Source organism: Gorilla gorilla, chromosome 15 (genome assembly GCF_029281585.2).
Source record: "Gorilla gorilla gorilla isolate KB3781 chromosome 15, NHGRI_mGorGor1-v2.1_pri, whole genome shotgun sequence".
NCBI lineage: Eukaryota > Metazoa > Chordata > Mammalia > Primates > Hominidae > Gorilla > Gorilla gorilla.
This window is the reverse complement of record NC_073239.2, coordinates 109,327,361-109,354,922: the sequence shown is the minus strand read 5'-3', so window position 1 is coordinate 109,354,922 and position 27,562 is coordinate 109,327,361. Positions and strand designations below refer to the sequence as shown.

The 27,562-nt window shown below is 46.2% G+C and overlaps 1 protein-coding gene and 1 long non-coding RNA gene across 3 annotated transcripts in view; both read right to left on the bottom strand.

Moving 5' to 3' along the window:
- SLC24A4 (solute carrier family 24 member 4) overlaps positions 1-27,562 on the bottom strand; it is a 177,941-nt gene that overhangs the window by 81,011 nt on the left and 69,368 nt on the right. The window lies entirely within an intron of this gene.
- LOC129526603 (uncharacterized) lies at positions 199-26,671 on the bottom strand. Its single transcript, XR_010130818.1, has 2 exons — positions 26,503-26,671; positions 199-442 (listed from the first exon to the last, which is right to left on the bottom strand). It is a non-coding gene; the product is annotated as an uncharacterized lncRNA (long non-coding RNA).

Below are 27,562 nucleotides of genomic sequence, written 5' to 3'. Positions count from 1 at the left end.
CCCTCTTTGTCCCTGTGTCTTCACATGGACTTTTTATAAGGACACCAGTGACTGAATTTAGGGCCCACCTTCATCCAGCATAACCTCTTCTTGACCAAGTACATCCGCAGAGACCCTATTTCCAATGAAGGTCACATTTACAAATACCAGGTTAGGACTTCACCATATCTTTTGGGGAAAAACAACTCAGCCCTCATATTTGTTGACTTGATTGACCCTTTATTCATGAAACACAAGGATGAAAACAACTCCTGTATGAATGAACTCTTATGAATAACATAGCAGTTGTCATTATTGGATCTTTTATATCCTCTGGTTTCTCTAGGACAGTCCTGATTCACATCTGCTGTCCAGTATAATGAATAGTATCCCCTTCTCTCAAAAGTGTCACAGTTTGGATGATAAATTTCATGTTCACTCTCCTCATTAGGAGTACAAGGACCTGGAATAAAAATGAACACCAATTAGCCAGGAGATGTCAAAGTAGCCCACAGCAACATGCCAGGAGAGACTTCCATCATTGCCAGCATGGACACCAGGTATTTCCTCGTTCTAGACAGCCTCAAGTTCAACGAGAGAACATCCGCGGGAAGGTAGCTGCTACAGCATGGTGCCTGGATTCAGAAGCACCTCCACCCAAACCCAAAGGAGGGTGGATGATTTGCCAGAGTGAGTGGTTGGTGCTTGCCACTAACTGGGAAGGGACCTGGAGGAAGGCTGGAATGACGCCTCCCTTCACCTCTGGCACGCTCTAGTTCTGAGGTCAGGTCGGGTTGCCAGCCACGTGTGATGGTGAGTTCTATGTGCCAACTTGGCTGGGCAGTAGTAGTCATACTCAGTTATTTAATCAAACATAAATCTAGGGGTTGCTGTGAAGGTATTTTATAGATGTGGTTAACATCTACAATCAATGGACTTTAAGTGAAGATTACCCTTAATAATGTGGGTGTGAATTCAACTCCACCCCAATCAGTTGAAGGCCTAAAGAACACAAAAATTGGCCAGGTGCGGTGGCTCACGCCTGTAATCCCAGCACTTTGGGAGGCCAAGGTGAGTGGATCACCTGAGGTCAGGAGTGTGAGACCAGTCTGGCCAACATGGCGAAACCCTGCCTCTACTAAAAATACAAAAATTAGCCAGGTGTGGTGGCAGGTGCCTATAATCCCAGCTACTCAGGAGGTTGATGCATGAGAATCACTTGAACCCAGGAGGTGGAGGTTGCAGTGAGCCGAGATCACGCCACTGCACTCCAGCCTGGGGGACAGAGTGAGACTCTGTCTCAAAACAAAACAAAAAACAAAACAAATCAAAAACAAAAACAAAAAAACAACAACAACTGAGGTTTCCTGGGGAAGAAGAAATTTGTCCTCAAGAGCATTAGCTCTTGCCTGGGAGTTTTGAATCTGCTGGCCTGGTGTACAGATTTTGGACTTGCAAGCCCCTATAATCATATGAATTAATTCTTTAAAATAAATCTCTTTATGAACACACACAACACACACGCATATAGGATAGATATAGGGCATGTTTGTGTATGTGTGCACCTCCATGGGTTTTGCTTCTCTGGAGAACCCTGACCAGTGCACTGGACTATGGTGAATTGGGGTTGGGATGGGAAGAGTGAGGAGCCACAGCTGCCCCCAGATGGGCAGAACCAGGAGGCCAGCCTGGCAGCAGGACGAGCACGTAGAGTTCAAGGAGGAGCCTCACAGCCGTGAGCCAGGGACCCCCTCAGCACTCTTGGCTCCTGCCCTGTCTCCCACCCCTGCTCCCAGGCTTCCCTGTCTGTTGAGCAGTCTTTCTCCTTGGCATAATCCTTCCTCTCTTCCTAGACCAAATCCCTGCGATTCCCTGAGTAGCCTCAAGGCAAGAAGTCTCAGGCCAGGATTTAGTGATAGGGCCTGAGTCCATTCATTATATTTGGGAGGACACAGGGTGATCTCCCTGGAAAGGAAGGAATAGCTTCTCCTTCTGTAAAGTAGCTTGCACACAGCAGACAGTTCCTCAGTGGGTGCTGGTTGAGCAACTGTAGTCCTGTGTTACTTAATGATGGGTATACATTCTGAGAAATGTGGTGTTAGGCAGTTTGACTGCTGCACGAGCATCCTAGAGTACACTCACACAATCCTAGATGGTCTAGCCTACGACGCACCTAAGCTATCCCATAAAGCCTGCTGCTCCAAAGCCACACACCTGTGCAGCATTTAACTGTACTGAATACCGCAGGCAGTTGAAACACAGTGGTAAGCATTTGTGTATCTAAACACAGAAAAGCTACAGAAAAAATATGGTTTAAAAGATAAAAAATGGTACACTTGTTTAGGGCACTTACCACAAATGGAGCTTGCAGGACTGGATGTTGCTCTGGGTGAGTGAGTGAGTGCGTGGTTAGTGAATGGGAAGGCCCAGGATGTTACTGTTCACTACTGTAGACAAAAGTCTATCAATACTGGACACTTAGGCTACACTAATTTTAAAAATATGCTTCATCAATAATAACCTTCGCTTACTATAACTTTTTTCTTTATAAACTTTTAAATTTTTAAGCTTTTTGACTCTTTTAATAGCACTTAGTTTAAAACACAAGACCATTCTACAGCCCTGCAAAAATATTTTATGTTCTTATTCTATAAGCTATTTTTCTTTTTTTAATGTTTTTAACTTTTTAAACTTTTAAATCAAAAATAAAGACATGAGCACACACATTAGCCTAGACCTACAGAGGGTCAGGACTAGCAAGACGTCACTAGGTGATAGGGACTCTTCAGCTCCCTATCTGTATAATCTTATGGGGCCATGTAGAATATGCAGTTTGTTGTTGAAATGAATGTTGTTATATGGTGCATGACTGTACATGGTCCTTGTAAATATTTACAATTCTAACAAGCCCATCCAAGCACTACAGTTCAAGCAATAGGATGAAGAAAGACTATAGGTAGAAAAGAAGAAACTGACACGCTTAATGTATTTCCAGGTCTGTCTTACATATAAGTGCTTAATATGTGTAGAATGACTGACAGTTGTAACTTGGACATATGACCTCTTTTTCCTCAAATCTCAGAACAAGAAAAGTCTGCCTCATTCCTTCTAGGCTTGGTGCTTATTCTTATCCTTGGCTCTGTCAGAAACATTTCCACTAAAGAGTCACCAGGGTCTGGATTTTATTCTTGGCTTTCCTTTGTGAGCTTGTGGAAAATTACATCGTTCCTTAGTTTCCACAAAAGCACCGTGAGGTTTGAGGAGGTTCTTAGCCTGTTACAAACCAGAGCTTCATCAGGATCACAGAACAAAATAGCAGCTGAGCCAGATGAGTTCACTGAACCTCCAGCCTGTGGCCTTTTCCTTCCTTAGGCATCTCTTTGGACCCATCACCTCTCTCCAAAAACACCAACAAAATGAATGAGACAGTAAAGAATCTGACAATGTGCACTGGATTAAAAGTCTGGCAAGTTCAGTTCTGCTATTGTTATTTTGGCAGTGCTGGCCTCAGTTTCTTCCTCAGGAAGAGGACAGCATAAAGTGACCCAAAGCCACCTGATCACCATTTCCTTTGGTGCCACCAGCTCAATTTCCTTTGCATGGAGTCCCCTTGGGGTAGAGCACACACAGAGTGGCAGGAAAGACCCTGATCACCAACACAGAGAAACGCATCTCTGCTTCCCACCAGTCTCTCCCTCACTCTGCTTACCTATAGCGGATTCTTCGCCCGGCATGTTAGGCCTCACATCTAAGCTGAAGGCTAGAAACGCTGACGCCACAAAAGTCACTGGCCGACACACACACAAATACACACACTTTCCTTTCCTGGAATGGGTGGTGGGGATGTCTCTACATCTCCACAGAGTTTACAGCTTAGAATTTAAAACCCATGCATTGGAAAACCAAACATCGTATGTTTTCACTTACAAGTGGGAGTTAAACTATGAGGATGCAAAGGCATAAGGATGACTTTGGGGACTCGGGGAAAAAGTGGGAAAGGAGTGAGGGATAAAAGGTTACAAATCGGGTTCAGTGTATACTGCTTGGGTGATGGGTGCACCCAAACCTCACAAATCACCACTAAAGAACTTACTTGCATAACCAAATACCACCTGTTCCCCAAAACCCTATGGAAATTAAAAAAAATTAAAAGAAATAAAAACATAGAGGCCGGGCGCAGTGGTTCACACCTGTAATCCCAGCACTTTGGGAGGCCAAGGTGAGTGGATCACCTGAGGTTAGGAGTTAGAGACCAGCCTGGCCAATATGGTGAAACCCCATCTCTACTAAAAATACAAAAATTAGCTGGATGTGGTTGTGGGCGCTTATATTCCCAGCTACTCTGGAGGCTGAGGCAGGAGAATCATTTGAACACAGGAGGCAGAGGTTGCAGTGAGCTGAGATCATGCCATTGCACTCCAGCCTGGGTGACAAGAGTGAAACTCCGTCTCGAAAATAAATAAATAATAAATAAATAAAAATAAAAACATAAAAAATAAAATCCATGCATTCTTCCCGGTGCATTTCCCACCACTTGTGAGTCTATTCCGGCTCATGACGAAAGACAAGGCCCCAGGACCAAAGGCAAGAGGTCAAATTTCCCACGCTGACCACTCACCATGGAGAAGCCTCGGAACATCATCCACCCTGTTTCCTAGGAGAGCCTGGCCGAGGAATGCACTGGCAGGAGGCCTGACCTCCAGTTTCAAGGCACCCAGCTTTGGAAAATGATCAGGGAGTGACACAACTCATGAGAAGATCAATGGAAAAGAACAAGTCCAGCCCTTCCACAGGAGAATTCTCAACAAGGCCAGGCCTCCATAGAGGTGCATCAAAGAGTGGCCATCAAACACCTGCCAGTACGAGGTGAACCGTCGCCTTTCAACCATGAGTCCAACACCATCCCCCCACCTGCAGGTGCACACCCAAAGGAAAGGCCACTGGACCAAGACAATGCACCACGCATCGTGGCAAGGGCCTCACAGTGACACAATTCCAGAGCACATGGTGACCTCCACCCACACAGAGAATGTTCTCTAACATGATTCTGGGTCTAGGGCTGTGATAAAGTGTGGCCTGTGAACTCTCTGTCACCCACTCATGACAGAACAGGAACAGAGAGTGAGAATGGGCATCCAAACACTTGTGAAGCAATTTGAGATTGTGGCAACCACGTGATTGTTTTCCTTTTTCTGTTTTTGAGACAGATTCTTGCTCTGTCACCCAAGCTGAAGTGTGGTGGTGCGATCACAGCTCACTGCAGCCTCAACCTCCCGGGATCAAGCAATCCTCCCACCTCAGCCTCCCAAGAAGCTGGGACTACAGGCATGCATCTTCATGCCCAGCTAATTTTGTTTGTTTGTTTCTGTAGAGCTGGGGTCTCACTGTGTCACCCAGGCTGGTCTCGTACTCCGGGACTTAACGGATCCTCCCACTTTGGCCTCCCAATATACTGGGATTACAGGAGTGAGCCACCATGCAAGTTTTTTCTAGGGATTTCTTTTTCTAGTATTTGACAAGCATATCAGTCAAATAAAGTTAACAAGTCTTTCACCACAGGTAGTGTGAGAAGCCCTCATGTGGGGAAGCAGTGCTCAGCCAGGGGTGATTGTCCCCCTCACCCCCTGCCCCTGCCTATGACACTGGTGACATTTTTGGTTGTCACAACCAGGGGAGGGGTGCTACTGGCATTTAGTGGGTAGAGCCAAAGATGTAGCTAAACATCCTTCAAAGCACAGGACAGCCCCCTACAACAAAGAATTATCCAGCCCCCAGTGCCAATAGTGTCCAGGTAATAAACTGTAGTCTATGGTTAAAATGATGGCTGCTGTCTTTGCCCACTGAACACTGACGCCTGCCTGCTTGTAATGAAGCCATTCACACTCTCCCTTCACACACCATTTATCTACTGGTCCATATGCTGTCAAAGCACAAGTTCTCCTCTCTCAAAGAACTCTCTATCAAAACTGGGTGGCTGGGAGCATGCAAGAAAATTATCTGATTCTCACCCCTTCTCCTCTGTCCCTACCTCTCCTTAAAGTCTCATTCAGTCGATTCAAATACACCACTTCCAACAATGACACATCTTTTGCCTATCTCTACCCACAAACTACAGGATGACAGCAAATCCCTGTTCGTTCTGCCTTAGTTTAATATTTGTCTTCCACCAGCTGTGGTTCTGCAGTGCTGTGTTCCTATACAACCAGCAGGTCTGTCCCTGGAACGGAAGGAAGCTGCTCCCAGCCCAGATTTTGACTTTCAATCTTTCCAACAAGCACTGAGCGTGTGGCATCTACTGGGAGGATTTGTGCTGAGGGCTGCAAGGGAATATGGATAAATCAGGCAACGTTTGCAACCTACGGAGGAGGGGGAAACAGATGTGCAGCTAATGGTGACTGTAACAAGACACATGCCGTGGGGAGAGGTTTAAATGGAGCTTTAGTGGAATGCAGAAGAGGGAACAATTAATTTCTAACTCAGCAAAGATGACTCAGGGAAGAGCTGGGAGATGGGAGAGTTGGGCTCAGGATTTCCTGGGAGACATCCAGGTGGAAAGAGAGACACTTTCTAGGCAAAGGAGTGAACTGGATGCTAAGGCAGGGGGGCAGGAGGGAGCCCAGGAGACTGAGAATTCTGGGCAGGTGTTCTGGGAGGTGGGAAGGCCGCAATGGGAAGACTGGAACATGGGATTGGAAGGATCAGAGGACACCAAGTTTCAGGATAAGGACTCTCCTTATTGGAGAGCAGCAGCAGATCGCTGAGCAAAGGAACGACAGGATGAGAGTATCTTAAACCAACAGTTGGCAAACGTCTTCCTGGAAAGAATCAGGCAGACAGTAAATATTTCAGGCTTTGCGGGCCATATGGTCTCTGCCGCAACTATTCAACGCTGCCGCTGTGGCATGAAAGCAGCCACAGATGAGACATAAACAAATCGGCATGGCTGTGTTCCAATAAAACTTTATTTATGTTCACTAAAATCTGAATTCCCTGTCATTCGCATGTGTCATAAAATAGTATTCCTTTTTAACTTTGTCCAATCATTGAAAAACGCAGAAACCATTTTTGGCTTGCAGGACGTATTCCAAACAGGTGGGGAGCTGAATTTGGCCCGCAGGCTGTAGTTGGTTGGCCCTTACTTTAGAAACATCAGGCAGGGTGGTGAGGCGGTGGGAAGGAGCAGGACAGAAGCCTCAGGTAGAAGCTGTTGAACTAACATGGAAATAGAGAGGAGGGGACGATGTAGAGATGCTGCGGCCCCCTGACCCGCAGGATGGAGGATGGGCGTGGTGTGGAGGGAGAAACCTGTGGTCTCCAGCGAGGGGGATGAGGGCATGGTGACACCATGAACTGAGATGGGGACAGGACATTAGAGGGGACAGGAGGGCTGTGGGCTGTGGCCACACACCCTGTGCCCAAGAGGACAGAAGCGTCCCACCAAATGCAGATCAGAGCCAGATCACACCAGTCGGCTACTCAGAGTGCGGGGCGTTGACAGGGTTAACATCAATACCTACTGTTTTTGCCTGTCTGGCACCCTAAAACCCTGGTTCTCCTGGGGGGAACTGCCCTTCCCCTGTTCTCATCCATATGATTTGAGTGGGGCTGGTCCCACACAAACAACCAAGACAGCTCCAGCTGAGAGATAGCAGGCTCTTGGGGCCACCAACTATAGATGCGTTTCGGGTAAGAGCCTGGGTGCCTGGCCCCAGGTTCAGCCACAGACAAATGGTCCAATGTGAGTCAATCCCAGGAATTTTGCTAGACCTTTTTGAACAGGTGAGGCTTTCTTTCTGCCAAACCCCAAAGTGGTAAAGTGCAGGCTTGTACATCTCAAGGCCCCTTCGTAGAGGGAGACTGGCTGGGGAGGAAGCCAGCATGGAAGAGAGATGAGCCGATCCTGATCCCGCCATGCCCACAGCTGGCCCCGGACTTCTCAGTTCAGGAGCTGATCACCTCTCATCTTTTGCTCAGTCCAGGGTTTTTTTTTTTTTTTTTTTTTTTGGTCACTTGCAACCAGAAGTCCAAACACACTCAGCCACTGTTAGAACATGCCCCAGAGGGCAGAGGTCTTAACCTTGGAATCATGTGTGACCCAGTTCCTATCTTAGAAGATTATTTGACAGTCTTGTCCAAAGCATTTGCATCTGCCTTATTTATCTCTAGACAGTGCCCCTTATATAGAGTACGTGCTCAATCATTGCTGGTGTGGGAAGGAAGGCACATAATCCTAGGGAGCCTCACACACTGAGCTACAGGAAACTCTAAAAAGAAACTTCAGGAGACAATATGGATTTCTTCTCCTCTTCCTCCACCGGCCAAGGGGTCAGGGAAACCATGAACTACAGGGACTTGGTTCTGTCTCATACAAACAAACAAGACAGCTCTGGCCGAGAGACAGTGGGCTCTTGGGGCCACCAACTATAGATGCGTTTCAGTAAGAACCTAAATGAAAGAAGGGAATTACCTGGTCTCAGAGATGGTTAGGAAAGGGGCAGTTCTCACACTGGGCATGGAAAAAATGTTTGCTATTAGCAGTAACTCACTGGGAGAGAGAGAAAATGAGCACTGGAGCTCTGGCTGGGCTTCCCAACCCTGATCATGGGGTGGGTGGGAGGATCTGGGGAAGCAGATAGACAGCTTGGGATTCCAGGCCAGTGTACTCAACAGAGGCTCCAGGATATTCAACTCAATGGTGAGTTTCCATGCACTATGAGCACAGAGATGCTGATTAATGGGCGGCTTGCTGGCAGAGTGAAGGGAGCACTGCATGGGAAGTCAACACGGGGGATCTGAGTCCCAGCCGCCATCCTCACCAAATGCCTGTACTCCCTCTCTGGGACCTGATTTCCTCATTTGTAACTGAGAGGGCTGGGCCAGAGGCGTGAGTGTCAGTCTGAGGGGAGAGCTCAGAGTGTGTCCAAGAGGTGCTCAAATCCATGCTAATGGAAAGAACATGACATGAACACACTTCCCACGGGTATATGCATCAGGCAGGTGTAGAAACTTGTCTTTGGATGAATTTCTATGTTATCAATCCAATACCAAACTTGCAATAACGCTTGGTTATTCTGCTTTATCTATGTGCAATTCACCACATCCAGATGAGAGGCACTCCACACCTTCATCCAGAGACCGCAGAGGCAAGGCAGACCTTCCCTGCCTGGGTTCAAATTCTTGCTCTACACTTACTAGTGGTCTGGCCTTGGGCAAGGCTTTTCACTGTGCCATGTCTGTTTTCTCTTTGTAAAACAGGCATTGTGTTAGTATCTACCTCTTAGAATTGTTCAGAAGATGAGGTGAGCGGATTATGTAAAGGGCGTGGGAGAGGGCCTGGCACACAGTGAGGGCTCAGTACAGGTTTGCTATTCCATGTGATCAATGATACCAAAACTATGACACTCTCTCATGGGCATCCATGGTAATTTTTGCTTTTAAAAGGTACCTTATAAAACTAGGCTCTGGCAAAGTATGGTGGTTCATGCCTGTAAACCCAGTGCTTTGGGAGGCCAAGGTGAGAGGATCGCCTGAAGCCAGAAAATTGAGACCAAACTGGGCAACATAATAAGACTCCATCTCTACAAAAAATTTAAAAATTAGTCAGGCATGGTGGCACACCCGTAGTCCCAGTTACTCAGGAGGCTGAGGCAGGAGGATCACTTGAGCCCAGGAGTTTGAAGCTGCAGTGAGCTATGATTGTACCACGGCACTCCAGCCTGGGTGACAGAGTGAGACCTCATCTCTCTTTTTTTAAACATTTATTTTAGGTTTGGGGGTATGTGTGAAGCTTTGTTACACAGGTAAACTTGCGTCACAGGGATTTGTTGTACAGACTATTTCATCACCCAACTATTAAGCCTAGTACCCAATAGTTACCTTTTCTGCTTCTCCCACCTTCCCCCCTCAAGTAGACCCCAGTGTCTGTTCCTTTCTTTGTGTTCATGAGTTCTCATCATTTAGCTCTCACTTATAAGTGAAAACATGGTATTTGGTTTTCTGTTCCTGCGTTAGTTTATTAAGGATAATGGCCTTCAGCTCCATCCATGTTCCCACAAAAGACATGATCTCTTTATTTTTTCATAGACATGGCTGCATAGTATTCCATGGTGTATGTGTTCCACATTTTCTTTATCCAGACTGTCACTGATGGGCATTTAGGTTGATTCCATGTCTTTGCTATTGTGAATAGCGCTGCAATAAAGACTTGTGTGCATATGAGACCTCATCTCTTAAAAAAAACAAACAATCCCAAAACTAGTCTGTGTTGTCACCAGTCAGGAGAGTGGTTGCCCTATCCTGGGGAGCATGTTAGGGAAGACTGGGGATATTCCCAGTCTGGTAATATTTTGTTTCTTGACCTGGATGCTGGTGACATGGGCATGTCCACTTTGTGAAAATGCACTGTGTTCTTTCCCGTAGGTATGTTATCCTTCAATAAAAAGCTCTAAGAACAAAGGAACTCTTGAACACAAAAGACAGAACATCATCAGCAGCTGCATAGCTCCAGATGGAAATAACACTGAATGCGCTGCCTTTTCCATCCCTCGCTCCCAGGCAGCTCCACCATCACTATGCTTCAGAGACTCAAACAGCCTCCAGCTTTGCTCAGCTTTGCAGGAAGCATGGTCATTGGGACTTGGCCCTGACACTCCCCTCCACACCCCCTTCCCTAGGTCCATTCTCCATCCAGTTGCTCAATATCTCTTCCTCTCTGGAGTTGTGACATCAACTTCCTGGACCCCTTCCTGGCCTCAGAGACCCAGAGCAACTGGAATGACTGAGCTTGGAAAGGTTTGAGGAGACTGAACTTGACTCCACGTTGGCTGAGGAGCTATTTTCCACAGGCCGTCCTGACCCAGTCCCACCTCTGTCTATAGAAACCCCAGCCAAAGCCCAGCTCAACATTTATGGCTCCCTCCCTTCATCCTGCAGACTCAGCCAGGCAGTCCTCAGGCCAGATTTCCTTTCCCACACCTTTTCTCTTTCAGAAAACTCCAGCTTCTAGGATGTTCTATGTAGTCTGGACAATCATAACTTGTAATTCACAGATACTGAAATGAAAGTTCCCCATGACCACTGAGGAAAGGATATTCATAAATAAATCTGCCCTACTTCAACTTTCCACCAGGGAAACTTCCTGTTGGGGGAACAAGTATAGATTAATCTGCTTCAGAACAATGGAGAAAGTAAAACAAATACTGGTGAACTCCAGTAGAGAAATAAAAAAAAAATCCACATTTGTAAATCATTATCTTATTTAATCCTAATTACTACCTAGAGGGTAGATCTCATTATGTCTATTTTGCAAATGAGAAAACTGAGGCTGCAAAAAGCTAAGTGACTTGCCTGAGGCTATTCAGCCTGTAAAAAGGACAGCCAGAACTCATCCCCAAGCCACACAGACCTGGCTCCAATCCACGGGAGGTTTTCTACCTTGGCTCACTCCTCACAGCCATCATTAAAACAATCAGCCCACCTATGAAGGCTTCCAAGGTAAAATAAACTCACATGCTTGCAGAGATAGGAGAGCTTTAGCTGCAGTTGCCAACACACAGGCACTTATTGCTTGCTATTCTGGGATGGTCAAGTAAATAATGAAGTAAGCCATTTCCTTAAACAGATAGGCCCAGAAGACTCAATTTAGCCACAACAAACACAATAACAGATTCAAATTCCAGGTCAATTTAGTCACCCCCTTTTTTCCCTTCTATCCTGACTTATTCCCCCTTGTGGATGTGAAACACACACACACACACACACACACACACACACACACTGCTGTAGCAACAAGCATACATATAACCATATGAACATCCCATGACAATTCAACACTTTGGGTTATTGGAAATAATTTCTATCTGAATCCACACTGGAAACACACCTGGCCAAAAAATAAATACACACACACACACACACACACACACACACAATCACTCTGTGTGTATCTGATCACTCTGTGATATGGTTTGGGTTTGTATCCCTGCCCAAATCTCATGCCGAATTGGAGGAAGGGGCTTGGTGGGAGGTGACTGGATCACAGGGGCAGATTTCCCCCTTGCTGTTCTCATGATAGTGAGTGAGTTCTCACGAAATCTGATCATTTGAAAGTCTGTGGAACCTCCCCCTTCTCTCTCTCTCTCTCTCTCTCTCTCTCTCCCTCTCCTGCTCCACCATGGTAAGAGGTACTTGCTTCCCCTTCGCCTTCTGCCATGATTGTAAGTTTCTTCAGGCCCCCTAGTCATGCTTCCTGTTAAGCCACAGAACTGTGAGTCAATTAAACCTCTTTTCTTCATAAATTACCCAGTCTCAGGTGGTTCTTTATAGCTGTATAAGGATGGACTAATACAGAAAATTGGCACCAAGAGTGGGGTACTGCTATAAAGATAACCTGAAAATGTGGAAGCAAGTTTGGAATTGGGTAATGGGCAGACGTTGGAACAGTTTGGAGGGCTTAGAAAAAGACAAGAAGATGTGGGAAAGTTTGGAACTTCCAAGAGACTTGTTGAATGGTTTTGACCAAAATGCTGACAGTGACATGCACAGTGAAGTTCAGGCTGAGGTGGTCTCAGTTGGAGATGAGGAACTTACTGGGAACTGGAGTAAAATTTACTCTTGCTATGCTTTAGTAAAGAGACTGGCAGCATTTTGCCCTTACTCTAGGGATCTGTGGAATTTTGAACTTGAGATAGATGATTTAGGGTATCTAGCAAAAGAAAATCCTAAGAGCAAAGTGTTCAAGATGTGGGCTGGCTGCCCCTAACAGCATACAGTCATATGTGTTCACAAAGAGATTATCTGAAATTGGAACTTATGTTTAAAAGGGAAGCAGAGCATAAAAGTTTGGAAAATTTGCAGCCTGACCATGTGGTAGAAAAGAAAAACCCATTTTCTCAGGAGAAGTTTAAGCCAGCTGCAGAAATCTGCATAGTAAAGAGGAGCTGAATGTTAATAGCCAAGACAATGGGGAAAATGTCTCCAGGGCATTTCAGAGACCCCCCCCCCACCCATCACAAGCCTGGAGGCCTAGGAGGGAAAAGTGGTTTCATGGGCAGGGCCCAGGGCTCCCACTGATCTGTGCAGCCTCAGCACACGGCACCCAGAGTCCCAGCAGCTCCAGCTCCAGCTGTGGCTAAAAGGGGCCAAGGCACAGCTCAAGCCCCTGTTTCAGAGGATGCAATCCCCCAGCCTTGGCAGCTTCCACATGGTGTTGGGCCTGTAGGTGTGCAGAAGACAAGAGTTGAGATTTTGGAGCCTCCACCTAAGATTTTAGAGGATGTATGGAAATGCCTGGATGTCCAGGCAGAAGTCTGCTGCAGGGGTAGAGCCCTCATGGAGAACCTCTACTAGGGCCAGGCAGAGGAGAAACATTGGGTTGGAGCCCCCATACAGAGTCCAAACTGGAGCACTACCTAGTGGAGCTGTGAGAAGAGGGTCACCATCCTCCAGACCCCAGAATGGCAGATTCACAGAATGTGCACTGTGCACCTGGAAAAGCCACAGGCATTCAACACCAGCCGTGAAAACTGCCATGGGGGCTGTACCCTGCAAAGCCAGAGGGACAGAGCTGCCCAAGGCCATGGGAGCCCACCCCTTGAATTAGTGTGCCCTAGATGTGAGACATAGAGTCAAAGGAGATTATTTTGGAGCTTTAAGATTTAATGACTGCCCTGCTGAGTTTTGGACATGCATGGAGTCTGTAGCCCCTTTGTTTTGGCCAATTCCTCCCTTTTGGAATGGGAACATTTACCCAATGGCTGTACCCCCACTGTATCTTGGAAATAACTAACTTGTTTTTTATTTTACAGGCTCACAGGCAGAAGGGACTTACCTTGTTTCAGATGAGACTTTGGACTTGGACTTTTCTGTTAATACTGAAATGAGTTAAGACTTTGGGGGACTGTTGGGAAGGCATGATTGGTTTTGAAATGTGAGAAAGACATGAGATTTGGGAGGGGTCAAGGGTGGGATGATATGGTTTGGATTTGTGTCCATGCCCAAATCTCATGTCAAATTGGAGGAGGGGCCTGGTAGGAGGTGATTATGTCATGGAGGCAGATTTCCCCCTTACTGTTCTCATGATAATTCTCATGAGATCTGATCGTTTAAAACTGTGTGGAAGCTCCCCCTTCTCTCTCTCTCTCCTGCTCTACCATGGTGAGATGTGCTTCCTTCTCCTTCACCTTCTGCCACGATTGTAAGTTTCCTTAGGCCTCCCAGTCATGCTTCCTGTTAAGCCTCTGGAACTGTGTGTCAACTAAACCTCTTTTCTTCATAAATTACCCAGTGTCAGGTGGTTCGTTATAGCAGTGTGAGAATAGACTAATACACCCTGCAAACTAGTTCTAATGCTATAATCAACCTTTGCTACTGTATGCCACTACTGGAGTGAGGCTCGTACCAGGTAACCCCTGCCTTGCTATCCTAATGACTCAGAGTCAGGAGCTAATGGAAAAGTTTCTACTTGATTGTTCAGTTTTACCTCTTTTTTACAACACAAACAGCTCCTATGGCCTGTTCTTAAATCTACCCATCATTTCTCTGATGGAGACAGACTCCCAGTTGGAGGGCTAACTGATCAACCTGGTCTGCCTGGCTGGGCAGACACCACTCCTGGGACAGTGAAGAAAGGTCTTCAATAGATGAGTCAAGGGCACAGAGAGGTTAGGTAACTTACCCAAAGTTGCACAGCAAGTGGCAAAGTTGGGGTTTGTACCCAGGCAGTCAGGAAGTACTTCATCACTACACTGTGTGGCCTCTCTTTTCAGGGAGGCAGATATGTACCCGCCTATAACACCAGGAATAGTATCTTTTTAAAATCTATTTCTTTTTTATTTACATTTAAATGTATAAGACTTATTCTTTTCTTTTCTTTTTATTTTCACTTAGTAGGTATTTACTGAGGACCTACTATGTGCCAGGACTAGATGATAGGAATAAAGGAGAGGACAAGAGAGATGTGATCCCTGCTGTTACAAAAATTACATAATGAAGTAAGGGGTGGGAGTGGAGAGAACATACAAATATTTAAGATCCATTCTGATAGTTTCCAGAGCTTATGAAAAAAGTAAAGTTGGCATTGAGATACATATGTGTGGCAGGAGAGTGAAGGGGAGTGAAGGGATGCATGCTTTAGATGGGGGTGGTTAGGAAGTGCCTCACTAGGAGGTGTTATTTGCACAGGGACCTGAATGACCAGAAAAAGAAATCCATGCAGAAGTCTGTAGGTGGAGGATATCAGGGACAAGGAACAGCCAGGGCTGACATGCTGCTGTGTTGGAGAAAAAGAAGAGGCCCAGCAGTCTACATCTCCTGCCAGTGTGCTGGAGCACTGTGATGAATGGGGACTGTGGGCTCAGGGAGGCAGGAGAGGTAGACTGCTGGGCCTTCATGCATGGGGGATGGTTGGTCACAAAGAGGAGTTTGAAATTTTGTTCTATTTGCTCTATAAAAGGTCTGGACAGTTTAAGCAAAAAAAGTTGCGTGATTTGATTCCTCTTTTAGAAAGATCACTCTGGTTGTCATAAGAAGAGGCTATAGTGAGGGAAGAGCAAAAGAAAGCAAGACCAGCTGGGCTATGCAATAGTCCGGCCAGAGATGATGGTAGCATTAGATCATAGCGACAGATGCCAGCGAGACTTAGGGTAGATGTGGAGTCAGAGCTGTAGCTTCTCACCAGCAGGGAGGTGAGGTTACGTATGCCACTGTTAATTCAGTGAGACTTACTCTTTTCTAACACAGTCTGTAAATTGAGGCTCTGGCAAGCCCAGAGTGAAGCCTGTTCAAAAATCTTCTTTAAAAATACAATTTTTCTCAGAGAAAAAGAGCTGTCAATCAATTACATATGAGTATAAACTAGCCCCATCAGCTTTACCTCTTAACACTGGGCATCAGCAGCACTGAAGTGAGTGACTGGGCAGAAGAGATGTAAAATATGTAATGTAGGAAAACAGCATATGTGCCGGGGCGGGGGGGAGGGGCAGTGCCCAAGGAGAGGGTTTTAGCAGAATCTGTAGGGAAGGGCATTAGAAAGATGTACAAGAAAGAATAAATAGATGAGAGATGCCTACTTTGAAATATGGTTCAAGGCTGGCCCTAACTGTATCTAGAAGGGGGGGAAGGCAATTCTCCCTGATTTCTGAGGTCCGGGTTACAGACCTCAAGCCTCAGCCAGTCCTCTCAGAGCTTTTTTTTTTTTTAGATGGAGTCTCGTTCTGTCGCCCAGGCTGGAGTGCAGTGGCGCAATCTCAGCTCACTGCAACCTCCACCTCCTGGGTTCACGCAATTCTCCTGCCTCAGCCTCCTGAGTAGCTGGGATTACAGGCGCCCGCCACCATGCCCAACTAATTTTTTTGTATTTTTAGTAGAGACGGGGTTTCACCATGTTAGCCAGGATGGTCTCGATCTTCTGACCTCGTGATCCACCCACCTTGGCCTCCCAAAGTGCTGGGATTACAGGCGTGAGCCACCGCGCCTGGCCAGTCCTCTCAGAGCTTTAAGTCTGTCATCTTGAACTAATTCTGTGTGCGGGGATGCATGACTGTATCATGGCCAAGAAGGTAGGCTGTTCCCCAAAGATTCACGCTGCCCTTCCTCACTTACTGCTGAGAAGAGGCTGCTCACCCAGAGGACTTCGTCAACCAGATCACAAGTGCCATGCATCACCTCTGCCTCAATGCTTCAGAAGCAGGTGTGTCTTCTCAACTCCCCGTCCCCTTCTGCAGGACCTGAAAGCCACCTGTTGAAGATGGCAGAGCCCCAAGACAGAAGAAGCATGGGTCCTTGGGTCCCTGGTCCCCACCTGGGAGGATCTCTGCTAAACATGCAAGCTGGATGGCTGTGGGAGTGAAAAATAAACTCCTACTGGGTGAAGTTACTGAGATTTCAGGGTTTCTCTGCTTCTGTTGGGATGTGATATGGTTTGGCTGTGTCTCCACCCAAATCTCATCTCGAATTCCCAGGTGTTGTAGGAGGGACCCAGTGTGAGGTGATTGAATTACTGGTGGGGTCTTTCCTGCACTGTCCTCATGATTGTGAATAATTCTCACAAGATCTGATGGCTTTATAAGGTGGAGTTTCCCTCCCCAAGCTCTGTCTTTGCCTGCTGCCATCCATGTAAGAAGTGCCTTGCTCCTCCTTGTCTTCCGCCATGAGTATGAGGCTTCCCCAGCCATGTGGAACTGTAAGTCCAATTAAACCTCTTTTCTTTGTAAATTGCCCAGTCTTGGGTATGTCTTTATCAGCACCATGAAAATTGACTAATATAGGATGGCTATTCTAACTCATCTCCAAAGGAATAACATTTTCTGATTTTTCAAGCTCTCAGAATGGTCTTGAAGCAGCTGCCTATATTACCTGGCTGGAAGTTTTGATCATAGTATGTGGACCACTCTAGGTCACTTGAAAGAGCTGGGACAATCTCCATGGCTGTCACCAAAAATATATACCCAAGAAGAGGAAAAACTTTAGGCTATTGATATATAAATCAATGTATTTCAGGACAATCACAATTAGAAAGTGGATGGCTTTCCTAAATTAAGTTGTAATCCCACTTAGCACTCAGTAATCCTGCCTGCCTCACGGAGGTATTTTTAGAAGCCACGGGAACCAAGTTTATGTCCTGCTTTTGACATGAGGCTTACTTCTTCCAGCAAATATTAATATTGTTCAGCTTTGCCCTTGTACTTGAAACAAGAGTAGAAGTTGATAAATGTTATCTGAGGACTGCAATCAGCAAGCTCGAAAGTGCAAACTAATATATTCCATCACTTTTATGAGCCCATCATCAAGGAAATCAGGTAACGGGCTTAGATACATTTGAATATGCTTGTCTCGTATTTCTTTTACTCTTACTGACATTGGTGTTCAGAGGAAAACAAAGAACGAATTTTGCTATTGGTGGGTTTATTTGGTCTTTGTCTGGTCTGGACACCAAGAAAAGGCTGGAGCATTTGGTAGGGGAGGGCAGTGAGTGTATTAGGACTGAGATGCCTCCCTGCCCCCAACACTACATTCCTAAACTACAGCCTGGCTGGGCAGACACACCTCAGGGCATTGCGGAAACAGCAGCAACTCATGTAGGGCACAGAGAGGTTAGATAACTCGCCCAAGGTCACATGTGAAGGAGCACATTAGCGATTTGAACCCAGGCAGTCTGGGTGTAAAACACAATCTCATTGCCACTCCACAACACTGCCTCTCTCTGCTCAGGGGAATAGTCTTCCAAAGAGGGGCCCTTTGTGAACCACTGCATGACCCTTAGGCACATGGAGGGTTCCTTCCAAGTCCTTCTGTGCTTTGCACACACATGCACTCCGGCCATTATCATGTTGTACTATGGTTGTTTCTCTGTTCATCTCCACATTTAGGCCATATTAGCCCACAGGGTGCCAAGAAATAGAAAAAGTCTTCCTCAAGATATTTTGCTTCCATTTGCTGGAATATTATCATACCAAAGAGACAAATAAACAATGTCTATGGTTTGAACAGCACCTTCTAGGATTGTGCAGTGCACAACCTGCACGGTTTTTCCATTTGGTGCCCTCTCCTATCTACCAGCACAGCAGCAGGCACACAATGGGGTGCAAAAAATTCTTATCGACTTGATTTTCAAGTGTTGCTGGCTAAGTCAACTCTAAGAGGCAGGGGTTTTCAGACTCTTCCTTATGAGACAGGGGGATGAGCTGTAGTCTTTTCTCTTTATTGTGTCCTCCTGCCTTGCTGGTGGAGAAGCAAGGACTGCCAGATACTGGGTGCCTTGTGTGTATTCCCCCCTCTCCATGAAATGAAGACACTTTCAAAAGAATCTCTTTCACTTCAGCTTTCACTCTCATTTCCTGATTTTTCCTCTCAAGCAAAAGCACATGTTGAAATTTATCTTCTGCCTTTCGTCAGTAACTCTTCAAACATGCTTGTTTACACCAGGCATCAACAGTGTTGACAAAAGCTCTTTCTATCTTGCATATGCAAAGTATGCATCTCCCACAAAACACCAATGCTTACAGAAATAAACAAGAAAAGGCAAAGATAACAGGGGACCCACGTGCTTAGGCTAGTTTCAGACCTGTCAGAGGGAACCAAATGAATTAACTTCCTATCATTGCAGCTAATTACGACATGGTCTCATCTGAAAGAGAATTACATTCTCAGTTATAATTACTCAATACTTTCCCAGAGAGGGATGGGCATGCCTAAATGGGGTTCAAAGTCAAGGGTAAAAAGAACCGTAGTCCTGCATGCCCCAAAGAAGGCGACTGTGTCCAGAGCTTCTTAGTCAATCCCTTATAGACCTTCTCTCCCTCATTTCACTGCACTCCGGCTGTGTGTATGTATTTTTCCCCCAACTCTTTTTTTTTTTTTTTCTGAGACGGAGTCTTGCTCTGTCGCCAGGCTGGAGTGCAGTGGCACGATCTCAGCTCACTGCAACCTCTGCCTCCCATGTTGAAGCAATTCTCCTGCCTCAGCCTCCCAAGTAGCTGGGACTACAGGCGCATGCCACCATGCCCAGCTAGTTTTTGTATTTTTAGTAGAGACGGGGTTTCACCATGTTGGCCTGGATGGTCTCGATCTCCTGACCTCGTGATCTGCCCGCCTCAGCCTCCCAAAGTGCTGGGATTACAGGCGTGAGCCACCACGCCCAGCCTCCAACTCTGATTTTTTCCAGTTTATCAAGGTGCTGTAATTACAGATGATTAACAGAACACCACCAATTCTAACATACTGGTACTTTATTTAAAACTGTGCCCTGGCTAGGCACGGTTGCTCACGCCTGTAATCTCGGCACTTTGGGAGGCTGAGGTGGGAGGATTGCCTGAGTCCAGAAAGTCGAGGCTGCTGTGAGCTATGAGCATTCCAGCCTGGATGACAAAGTAAAACTCTGTCTCAAAAAACCCCCCAAGAAACAAAAACTGTATCCCACCTGCCATCGACTCCTCCCTAACCCCACCCTCCAATGCTCAAACAAGGTAAGTTCTCCTTCTATGCAAAGGTCATATTCAACTCTCTTCTCTAACTACCTTTGCAATTAATACATTTCACTGCAATTGTCTTAATTATCCAATCTGACAAAAACTCTCATTGGGACAATGCGCTGGTTACCACAGAAGTAAATGATCAGCCCCTTCATAGCGCAAAGCCAGCTGAAGTTCAGCCCCAATAAATCACCAATGTGAAGGCAGATAGAAGACACTTCAAGATTTCACAGCCATAACCAGAAAGCAATAAAGTAGCTTTTTATCAAACCTTGGGACAACATTTAATTTAGAAGTCAACACCAGGAAATACGGATTTCTCCCTTAGGTAACACCTTGCATATGGAAAGTAACAATGATATGATGTTATTTCCTATCCAAGTTTGGTGAAAATCCAACAGCTTTTCCTCGTTTCTTCTAGATATATTTGACTCACCCCTTACTGGAAAAAAAGAAAAATCTGATCTTGGAGCTGCTAATCTGAACTGTTTCCATTCATCATGCCAAATGGAAAATCTTTATCCCTACGTAGTAGGTGCCAAAATCAAGGTGAGACTCGGCCGCATAAGCAAGTTTATAGCAATTCAGACCCCACAGAGTGACATTTTTAACTCGGTGTGCATGAAATTAACAACATGTTCTTTTCTGAGAACCCAGGGTCCAGAGAACTCTATATCCTACTGAAAATGCATTTTAAGATCAATGGAGGCCTGAATAAATTAGCAGGGCTCTCCCCAGGTACTGCTTGAGAGTGCTGGCATTTAAATGTTGTCTAACAAGACTTAACAGGATTAAGCTGTTAAGATTGTTAATTAAGATCCTAAATCTCGCTAGAATCCCCCTGAAGTAGGATACTTGATCATCCTCAAATACTGGAGAGTTACAGAGTGTGTCATCAGATTTAAACCAACACGGTCCTTGTCCTTGAAGATCCAATCCTGGGAAAGAAGCAGGCATTGAGTTGACGATTTAAGGAAGGGTGCCACCCCAAAGGGAAGACGAATATCCCTTCTGTAGAGACTCCATCTAGTGCAGCCATCTCTCCGGGGTTTCCACTGAGGGCAGGAGGTGTTTGAGAGGACATGCTGGTAATTTCCTGGCCTGTGCAGCCCAGTGTGTCCAAGCAACTACAGTAACCCCCCTTCTCGCTTTGGCTAACACCAGGAAGGGGTATGTTCTGAGCCATGCCAGGTGGGACAGATGTGAAGGAGCCTGTCCCAGCAGCCCTGGCCAGGTGTGGTCCTGGGAGCAAGGGGCTGAGGCTAACAGGCTTTTTCTTAGGGCACAGAAAACTTCAGGAAAGAGAAGGAGATGTCAATAACATCAGACGTTGGAGGCTGACCTGTTCTGTACTCTTTCCCTTCTCTCTTTCCCACCTCCAATAGTTTTACCCATTCTTCCTCTCAAACGGTTCTCCCATGCCCACTTCTCCAACACTCTGTGTGGATGCTTGCTCCACCCACCAGCCTGCTGCCAGCCTCCTCCCTTTCTAACCCTGCTGCAGTTCTGCCAGGCCATCCCTCGGAAGCCCTCGGTGACCTCTACTGCTCCGAAGATAAGGGCATCCTTAGTCTAGAACTCAACTGTCCTGTTGCTAAATGGCTTCTGACTACCAATTTACCAACCATGAGGGCATGTTTCAACCAACTTAGGCATGCACACACCAGGCATATCTTAAAAATGAAAACAAAGCCTCTTTTGGTGTGTGGACCTAAAGGGATGGCAGCCACGGCCCCAGATCCTCACTGCCCAATGGCCAGGCAGAGGATGAAGGGCTATGACAGAGAAGGTCACATGTGCGCAGGGCCTGGCATAGGGGAGAGTCTCGTTATTGGTTGCATGGCTTGTGCTCAGTGAGGACACTGGGAGGGGTCAGGCTAGGCTCCTGCTGACCCATGTAATTCAGGACTGATTTGAAGCCAAATCCTGCTTATTCGATGAATGCTAAGTATCAGTATGTCATTTGCTTCTATTTTTAGAGTGAGAAAAATAATATAGGTAGGAAAAGCCCCTCTGCCAGGTGGGCTCTTACTTTACTTTTATTAATTCCCAACTTGCAGCACTAGATAATGACAAACAGAACTTGCAGAAATCTTATTCGTTCCTTCCAAAACTTGGCTATGGCCAGCAATTCCAACCTTGTCTGTCACTCTCCTCCAGAGCTGCCCTCACACTGGCCACATCACCAGCCCACACACCATCTCTGTCCACTCTGACCTCTACACAGTTGCACCCACTGCCCCTCCCGCTGTGTGCCAATTTAAATCTCCCTGGAACCCAGACAGGATGCCCCCTCCTCCAGGACGCTTTGGCAACTATTTTCATGCAAAAAGCTCCTTTCTCCTTCTGTAACAGGGGAAAGAGCACTGGGATAGGAGTTAAGAAAGCTGCACTTGGCTCATCACAGATTCATTTTCAAGCCAAAGACATAAACCCAAATAACTCAAGGCCGTGATCATTCAATTAGTCACAGATGGTCGCTCCACATGGTGACTCAGGGACTCCTCCCAGTGCTGCCCAGCCAGATGCCAAGCCGGAGCAGAAGGAGCCGGGGACAGAAGGAGGCTAATTTTCCGTGGGATCCTGAGAACAGATACTTCTGCATTCCAAATGCAAATTTCGGATTATCCACCGTGATAGATTTCACACCACCCTCCAATGTCAGAGCAACTGAGAACCAATTGCATGAATTACCACAGCCAAAGGGGTGAAGCTTTTTCTCTTCTACACAATGCTTCTTTATACTAAGACTTTATAAGCAGTCAAAACCCAGAAATAAATAGAAGAAAATGTACACTTTCTATCTTACAAAGTTGCTTGCCAGATTAAGAGAAAATGCTGTCAGTGCTTTGAAGGCAGGAACCAAAGTGTTGTCCATATCAGAATCTCCGGGGTAGCACTGTGTCCAGTATAGAGGTGGTGCCCTATAATCCCATATGTATAGCAAGTCTTGTGGGAGGGAGTGCAGCGTGCAGAGCAGGTGACAAGGAGCTTCAATTAGCTCTGTCAACATGACATCGCCACTCAACAGACGGCCACACAAACACAAAAAGGATGCAGACTACCAAAGAGATACAGAAAAGAAGAGAGTAGATAAATGGAAAAGTAGAGTATAAAATTGGGCACGCTGGGCATCAAACCTACCCAATCCCAGATAATAGAGCTACAGATGCTCTAGAAGTAAACTGTTGCGGCAAAGCAGCAGCAGGTGTATTTTGAAATATGGTATGAAGTTGTGGGTGATGCAGAAAGTCACATTCGTAGGTTCCATCCCCAGTCCCTTTCATGCTGATTCCCACACTCTGGTCTTTGATCAGAAACAAGGGTTCCCAAACCTTTTATATATTTTTAAAATTTATCTTTTTACACTGTGGTCCACAAAGGAGGAACAAAAGCACCTTGGGCTCACCCAATCTCATCTGTTTCTACTTCCCAGGTATCAAAGGAGTCCATGATGAAAAGAAGCATCACTCCGCAGCAAATTGAAGAGAGTAGGGGCAGGACAGGACTGTGATTTACTGAAATTAAAATATACACAAGCCTCAGTCTATTTTCTAGCAAAATGATAAGCCTAAATATGCAAATATGGCTCGCTTTACCCTGTGATGCAAACAACCCACACCAAACTAGACTGGCAATGCAGCTAAACTATTCGTGATTTGCTTATAAGTGAAAGGCAAGAAGAGCAGCAATTAAAAACCATGACTGGTGAGGCGCGATGGCTCACGCCTATAATCCCAGCACTTTGGGAGGCCTAGGCAGGTGGATCACAAGGTCAGGAGTTCAAGACCAGCCTGGCCAACAGGGTGAAACGCTGTTTCTACTAAAAATACAAAAATTAGCTGAGCGTGGTGGCACCCGTCTATAATCCCAGCTACTCGGGAGGCTGAGGCAGGAGAATCACTTGAACCCAGCAGGCGGAAGTTGCCATGAGCTGAGATTGTGCCACTGCACTCCAGCCTGGGCGACAAAGCAAGACTCTGTCTCAAAAATAAATAAATAAATAAATAAATAATAAATATAAAAACCATAACCATCTCATGACAAAAACCAGAAGGTATACCCCTAAAGCATGTTTCCTCCAAGTCAAGCAAATTCCAGCTCTCTGCATGGACACATGTGCGGTTGGAACTGGGCAGTGTTGTCCTTGACTGAGTGCAGGCCAGGCTTCTTATGGAATCCTGAATTAGGGCCCTCACACTCTAGAAACTCCCTGATTTTAGTTTACAAGTAAAAAGTATTAGCAAAGCAGCTCTTATTGCTTAGTCTTTAGGAACTCTTGATTGTTTTTGCAAATGAAGTTTTTGGAGCTAGCCTTAGGTACATAATTTGCCCATAAAACTAGAAGAGCTTGGGGGATAGTTTTGTGTGTGTGTGTGTGTGTGTGTGTGTGTGTGTGTGTGTGTGTGTGTTTTGTTTTGTTTTGTTTTGAATCATCCCTGGCCTGTAAGGAGGCTCCTTAAGGCTTCTGATTAAGCCCCAGACACTGCTCTGAGAATGGCTGCTAGAGAGGCTTTCTGTAACACTGCAGTGCTCCAGGCAACGGGGCTAGGGAGCTTGGCTTCCACACACCAAGTGTGGGTGCATCCCAGATTAACTCTTAACCCGAGGCACCTGAGCCCCTACTGTGGGTCAGGCAGAAAGGCTGGATGTAAAAGTCAGGCAAAAAGATGGGCCCAGGCTGACTTACCACTTCTAAAGAAAATAAGATGACAATTTACAAACCTCTCTGGGGTCACATTCCGAGCCAAGTCCCTTATCCGTCCAGAGGCCACTCCAACCCTTTCCTATCTCCCTGAATCCCCTTGTTTTCCTGCTCCCATGCCACTCACGCCGTCCAGTCACATTCCACTCTGGCTGGTGAGTTATCCAACAGCCGGGGTCTCACTGCACTGCATCCTTAACTGGTGTCCTTTGGTTGGAGGAAGGTGGGAAACGTGCTGGGAAGCAGAAGAGCCAGGGCTGATTAAATATCATTTACTTCCTCTCCTACTCTACACACCATTAAGAATTTACGTTGACAGAGAACGCACAAATGATACTACTGATATCCCATATGATGCGTAGTTTTAAAAGTCATTTCAGAGTAGTTTCCAAAGTTATTTGGAGAATAACCTGAGTTTCTGCTGAAATAATAGAACCCAGTCCTAGGCTCCTTTTTGGTTGTTTTGGACAAAATTTTATGTAAGATTAAGTATTATAGCACAAACAGTAATATGACAATTTCAGAAATTTCCCATCTGGATTGCCATTTAACAGCTGGCAGAAGTCTACATATATATTTTTGAGTTGGGGGTCTCACTCTGTTGTCCAGGCTATAACCATAGCTCACTGCAGTCTCAAACTCTCCTGCATGGCTGGGACTACGGGTGGATACCACCACACCCAGCTAATTTTCTTAACTTTTAATTTTTTTTAGAGATGGGGTCTTGCTATGTTGCCCAGGCTGGTCTTCAACTCTTGGCCTCAAGTAATCCTCCTGCCTCAGCCTCCCAAAGCACTAGGATTATAGGCATAAGCCATCATGCCTGGCTTGTATTTCTTCTGCATTTTAAAAACATTACAAATGAATGTGATTTCCCCAAACCAAGAAAAGCATTCTAATTTATAAGGAGAGAGAAAAAAATGATAAAAACAAAACTGTGAGAATAAAAGATGAGGGAAAAATCAGAGGTCACAACACTGTTCCTATTAACAGTATGTCATCTGGAATGGTGGGTCACACCTGTAATCCCAGCATTTTGGGAGGCAGAGGTGGGAGGATCACTTGAGCCCAGGAGTTCAAGACCAGCCTGGGCAACATAGCAAAACCTCATTCTATAATTTTTTTTTCTTTTGAGACCAAATCTCGCTCTGTCACACAGGATGGAGTGCAGTGGTGCAATCTTAGCTCACTGCAACCTCCACCTCCTGAGTTCAAGTGATTCTCCTGCCTCAGCCTCCCAAGTAGCTGGGATTACAGGTGCCTGCCACCATACCTGGCTAATTTTTGTATTTTTAGTACAGACGGGGTTTCACCAGGCTGGCCAGGCTGGTCTCAAAGCCCTGACCTCAGGTGATCTGCCCACCTTGGCATCCTAAAGTGCTGGGATTACAGGTGTGAGCCACCATGCCCCGCCTTAAAAAATTCTTTTTAATTAGCTGTACGTGATGGCATGTGCCTATAGTCCCAGCTACTCAGAAGGCAAAGGTGGGAGGATCACTTGAGTCTGGGAGATTGAGGCTGCAGTGAGCTGTGATCACCACCGTACTCCATCCTGGGCAACAGAGCGAGACTCCGTCAAAAAAAAAAAAAAAAGAGTGTGTCTTCTTGGATGGAACTGGAAACCACGGCCATTTCCCTGGATGTGCGACCAGGCCCGTTCAGGTGGCCGCCATCCACTCACAGCCAGCTCCCCTGCACCGTTCATGCTGCGGGAGACAGCTGGTAACCACGCTAAGGACAATGAAGGGAACTCCCAGGACCTCCACGCAGCAACTGTGCCTTAGAAACCTCCAGAAGAGGAGCTGCTCACTGATAGCTTGGATTCTACAAATGAAGGAAAGTCAATCCAACCTGACCGTTTCGTGATTCCATCACTGAGGTATGTCTGGTCTGTTCCCACTGCTTTAACCAAATACCTTAGGCTGGGTGATTTACAAACAGAAATTTGTTGTTCATGGTTCTGAAGGTGGGGAAGTCTAAGATCGAAGCCCCAGCAGATTCGATGGCTGGTGAGAGTGTGTTCCTCATAGATGATGCCTCCTATGTGATCTCACACAGTGGAAGAGGTGTCCCTCATAGATGGCACCTCCCACGTGACCTCACACAGTGGAACAGGTGTTCCTCATAGATGGCACCTCCCATGTGACCTCACACAGTGGAACAGGTGTTCCTCAGAGATGGCACCTCCCATGTGACCTCACACAGTGGAAGAGGTGTTCCTCATAGATGGTGCCTCCCACGGGACCTCACACAGTGGAACAGGTGTTCCTCATAGATGGCACCTCCCATGTGACCTCAGACAGAGGAAGAGGTATTCCTCATAGATGGCGCCTCCCATGTGACCTCACACAGTGGAAGAAGTTCCTCATAGATGGTGCCTCCCACGTGACCTCACACAGTGGAAGAGGCAAACGGGCTTCCTTGGGGCTTCTTTTATAAGGGCACTAATCCCTCACTTCCCCAAAGGCCTCACTCTCAACACTGTCACACTGGAGATGAAGATTCAACATTTGGATTTGGAGGACACCAACATTCAGACCATAGCAAGGCATCTGGATGCCTGCCCCACACTCCAAGACCCCCTCGGCAGAGCATTTCTTAAAATAAACATGCATAGCAATCAACTGGCCGCTACCACCCTCATCAGAAACAAGGCTGATTCTGGCCGCCACGATGCAGAGATGAGAAGCTGTCACCCCGATACATACCTCGAGGAGAACAGCCCCAGAATACAACAGAGCAATCAGGGCCTGGACCTCCACGAGGCAAGTGACAGATAGAGAGGACACCAGATAAAAACCCCGAGGCTCCCACCAGGCTGAAACCAAGTAAGGCTGACAAAATCTGGGGACCCAGGAGAAAAGAAAACACATTTTTTGCTATCGTCTTTCCTTTCAATGATTCTAAAATG